This window comes from Punica granatum, chromosome 2, assembly GCF_007655135.1.
Source record: "Punica granatum isolate Tunisia-2019 chromosome 2, ASM765513v2, whole genome shotgun sequence".
In the NCBI taxonomy this organism is placed as follows: Eukaryota; Viridiplantae; Streptophyta; class Magnoliopsida; order Myrtales; family Lythraceae; genus Punica; species Punica granatum.
In genome coordinates, this window is record NC_045128.1 from 27273099 (window position 1) to 27278424 (window position 5326).

The 5326-nt window shown below is 38.9% G+C and overlaps 1 pseudogene; it reads left to right on the top strand.

Moving 5' to 3' along the window:
• The first annotated feature begins 263 nt into the window (after positions 1 to 263).
• LOC116193844 lies at positions 264 to 4228 on the top strand (annotated as a pseudogene).
• The last annotated feature ends 1098 nt before the right edge of the window (positions 4229 to 5326 follow it).

Sequence of the window (5326 nt, forward strand, 5' to 3'; positions counted from 1 at the left end):
TATATTTCAATTCTTGATGTGATTTTGATTGTCGTGAGCCAGGTCTTAGGGTCCCCAATTCCTTTACTAATTGCATCTTTATTCATCAGTCCTGAGGGTTCTAAATCTGCTCTGATAGATGCTATGGGGCTGTGTTTTGCCAAGAGAGAACTTGAACAGAGGCGAGGAAGCAATGGCTTGGTGGGCGAAGAGATACTGGCCCAAGATGCCCTTCAGTTTCAATTTCTCCCGCTAAGGCCATTTTATAGAAGTGAAATTGTTACATGGCGTATCCAAAATGGAGAAAAGTTGAGATATGGTTGGGTTCCGGAGGATGTCAGTCCTTCGACCGTTCAACAGAGAGAGTAAGGTGCTCGAGAAGCTCGAAGCTGTTGATGGTCGAAGGAGAAGAGGAAGCTCGAATCGAAGCCCTCTACAAAGACTATGCCCGATTAGTTCTAGTGTTCAACAAATTGATGCATGCTCCTCTGCAGCAGAGGCTCTCCTCTAGGGTTTCTTTTAGCCTCCAGTCCATAATCGATTGATAAAGAACAGAAGAAGACTCTAGAGTTTCAAGATTCAATTCTACTCAATGTGCTCGTTTTCAATTCGGGTCGAGGGGGTTTAGGTCGGATCTCCTTTAAAAATCTTGAATCCATACAACCGGCGGGTTCGAATGGATTCCATGGGTTTATTTAAAAACCGGCCGATCTTTTAGGTTTACTTGTCTGTTTATGCATTTTTGGTTTTTAAGCTAACCGGACTACACATAGGTCCGGTTCCCGATCCGATCGATCGAACCGGTCGGTCCGGTCCGGTTTCGATTCAATAAAAGAAGGTAAGAAATAATAAAATAATGCCCCTTCAGTATTTTCAGTTCCTTTTTTAACGGCTGACAGGCTGAGAGGCATATTTAATGTACATTTATGCAGTCAAGGGTGAAAGTGATGTAAAAAATGAGTTTAGGAAGCATTTGATATAACATTCATTTCTTAAGAGCAATTTGTTAATTTACTCCATAAGAGTAACACATAACAAAATCTTTTGACTGCCCTGGAATCAATTGCATAGATACTGAAAGCAGAGATTAATATATATAGATATATCTATATATATATATATTAATGAAAGCAGAGATGGCATGGCTCAACTTGACGGCTTTAAAAAATTATTTAATGAATTGTTTTGAACTTTTGAGTTGACTTTCTAATATATTGCCAAAATTTTAATTCTAAGTGAATCTTCTCGGACAAGATTTCAGATAAAAAGATATATAACCTTAAATTTTTTAAATTAGATCTTATTAGTTGTAGAATATATAATAAGCCATAGACTTTTGCTAGAATCAAGCATTAGGAGGAGATGAGATCGAAAGTGCAACTATGTGACGACTAACATGGTGAGAGAAGCAGAGCAAACGATGTGCGAGGAAAGAATGGGCAAAATGAGAGATGGTTCTCTTGTTTTGGTTACAATTTTCAGCTCTTTCAGAGCTTGAAATTTTTTCTTGAACATGAAATTCCAATTTTCCAAAAAGAATCTTCTTAGGATGGAAATTCCTGGGCCAGGAATATCATATGGGCCCGGAATGTTTGTTGCGAACCCAACAATGGGCGACACGTGACGCAACCTAGAGCTTTTTGTCCAACGCCCAAAGGCTAATCAGAAAGTGGATATCATGGGATTCTTCCCTTAATTATAGATATACGATATCGACATGAGATCCTAAATATCTAGTAAATTTGGTAAAATGATATCTTTTTCTGAGCCTATTAATATAGAGCTACGTCCAACTTTTCTAGAGAGTACGGACGTCCAATATAATTTCTTAGAGCTCTTAATGGCTTGCCCACTGGAAAAAAAAAATTGGGACACCACCCAATCTCCCCTTTGTAGGTGTACGATGTTCATGCTTGAAGATTCTTCATCAGAAGTACTCACAAGGATTGCACTTGGATCCCTCCGATTTCGAGGTTTGTAACATTGGCGTCATTTGTGAGAATCAGCACAAAAGGTCGAAACTTTAGCTAGGTTTCGATTGCTAATTTGTGAGTAGATTTTTCGAGATGGTATTGCCTAGGAGCCAAGAAAATTCTATGGCTAATCAAGGAGTGTAGGGAGTGAAAGCTGACTTAAAAAGTGGTTAGATTAGTCCCGATCTTGGCTTGGGACTCGGATAGGATTGCGTCGCCATTATATTATTTTAATAGATCTGTAAGCCACCAATTTAATTCACTAAAGGGTCTTACTACTAACCTTCTAGGAGATTAAGAATCAATCTTGAACCTATTCTTTGGATTTGGGGGCCCTATTACGAAAGTAAAGCTTGAAAGACATAGTTTCGCCCGAATCAACACCCTATTCACCGATTTGCTTCTAACTTGCCAGGTTTAAACTCCAATTAATGGTCTTAAGGTTTTGACCTTTGCCGTAAAATTATGCATATACTCACCGTTAAGGCTGCTATGATTCACTGAACCACAGGAGTGATGGCTTGGTCAGCGGAGGTTTTTAGGTACAAATAATACAAAAGTGAAGTGAATGTGAAAAATTTGATCTTAACATCCGATGGGAAGATATTTTTTGTCTTGATATTTAGCTTCAGATGATATATTTCAGCATATTGGCCCGGGGTCTCCCCCGCTTGAAACCCTCTGAAAATTTTTTTCTTTTCCCTTATAGGGAAGTTTTATCGTGCTATATTTACTGGAAAGATTGCTGCGATAAGTGTTCTTTATGATTAATCACACTCTCTGTTGCAGATGTCAAATGGTGACATGTTTGAGAAGAACCACGACGAAATTGATTTCGAATTCTTGGGAAACATCAGAGGCAGAGAGTGGAGAGTTCAAACCAATGTTTATGGGAATGGAAGCACGAGCGTCGGCAGAGAAGAGAGATACACAACCTTTGGTATGATCCTTCCGATGATTTTCATCATCAGTACGGCATCCTCTGGACAGACTCTCAGATCATGTAAGATCAAAACTCTTAGTAGTCGTCCCAATTCCCTATTTCCTTCAGTTATTTCTTTTATTTACAGGATGAGCTATGTGTTTATTGATGGGGTTCATGGAAACTATGTTCGAAAACTCACCATCTTTTCATGAATAAAGACGAACAAAGAAGTTTACCATACTATCTGGGCCACTCTTTCTAGTAGCGTTTCCGAACTTTCACTAGATATCCTCCAATAAAATTTACGGCGCTACTTGACGTGTTTGATGAAGGAATGGCAATCTGTTGCTAAGTGTAAAATACGTAGCTCAATCCGTCTTTCTTTGTATATCCCTAAATGCAGTCCTTTTGGTGTTGCTTGTAGATTTTATATCTTATAATGTGCCCATCAGAGAAGTGAAGAGAATGAAAGCCATGCATGGGGCGTTTCCATCCAAACCGATGTCGCTCTATGCAACTATATGGGATGGTTTGGACTGGGCCACGAATGGAGGCAAATACCGCGTGAACTACAAGTACTCTCATTACATTGCCCAGTTCACCGATCTTGTCCTACGTGGTTTTGCAGTGAACCCCATAGAGAAGGTTTCATCTGTCTGTGACGATGCTACCCCCTGTTGGGCTCACGGCTGAGGAGAGAATCGCAATGGAGGGGCTGAGGAAGAAACACATGACTTACTCGTACTGTTATGATCGGACACGGTACCGCGTTCCCCCCTTGGAGTGTGTGATTAATTCCCGAGAAGCTAAAGAGGCTTTGGTGGTTTGATCCTGTCACATTCGATGGTGGTGGGAGGCATTACAGGAAACACCACCACAGGGTGCTGGCATTACAGGAAACACCACCACAGGGTGCGAGCAGCCGGCAGGATGGATGCTAGCTCTTGATGAGGTGGTTGCATTACTCGGTGAAAACACTATCATGGACCCAATCTTTCTAGGCTAGGAGAACAACAAATGTTGGACGTGTTGGGACCAAAACTGCTAGATCCAGCCGTTGTGATTCGCCTAGCCTGTGAGAAGGTCGGATCTGCGATAGAAAATTTCATTTATCTTGATTGAGCACATATATGGGCAGCCGATATCTGATCGAGCATCGTCATTTCGGTTTGTGAATAGAGAGGGGACAGAAAACCACTGTTGTTGAGATTCTCATGTGGGTTCACGGTTTGGTTGGTGGGGGCTATTACGTGTAATGTTCATTGCATTCCAATATTTGTCTCAGACATCATTTTCATTGCTGTTGTGGTTGTCTATGGCTTTTATAGTATTGGAATTAGAGAGAATTTTGTACTTTTGACCGGATGATGATTTTCATTTCAATAAACCATTTCACTGGCTTTTTTTCCCCTTTTTTAATGTACTTTTCATTTCCAGGGAAATTTATTTGGTATTTTTGAATCCTTCAATTTCTCATGAACATCTTCTTTTAGCGATAATGACTATTGAACCTGTTTCAATCAGGCTCTCGATAGCTTTAAGAACTTATAAATTTGAGCCTAACTTAGATCATGGATTAGGGAGGGTGATGAAGAGCTGAGTTATCAAAAGTTATGTCGTCTCATTCATCTTGTGAAGCAATTCAAAACTAATAATTTTTAATTAGGTTTGCGCGATATATACGATTATTCAAAACTACCACGAGAAGGTTAAGGCGACGTTTGAATGAGATTAGACTCAACTAATCAGCTGAATATAGTGTTCCATCTAAATAATAACCTATTTAGTGACGGCCATAGTACCGCTCCCAACAAAATATTTACAATAAAAACAAAGATCTGTATCTTGTAAGTATATATCTCATGTACTTTGAATTTCTTCCCGGATTTGTAATGGTCTTTCTTGAATATTCTTAATTGTAACAATCTTATAGGTTTTTCATCATTACATCATCACGTGAGATTTGCTCATTTAAAGGTTTTCCCTATACTCTTTTATTGGAGCGGTACTATGACCGTCACCCAATACATATATTCGTGTTACTGATAGAACCATCCATACTGTTGAAATGCTTACCGTAAAATCAAACAAGAGACTCCCTTAATTAGCTATTAAGACTGATGAATGGAGGTTAACAAACGAAATCAATAGATTTAACAGACAAAGTACGATAAATTATCAATTCTAGTGGTACCATATCTCGAGCCTGTAAGTATATCATAGGACTAGAAGTGATGAAGGGCAAACTCTTTCGTAGGCATTGTCTTTGCCTGGTCTAGTCTGGGTTCTCTCTACTAATGAAAATGATGAAGTTGGGTATTCATCATTATTTTGAAAAAAAAAAAAACAAAGAAAGTCAATCGGGTATAAAGTTTTCTAATTTTTATCGATCCGATAATCGTAACATTTAAATAAATTAAACACAGCACTTAGAAAATTTTCATAATTA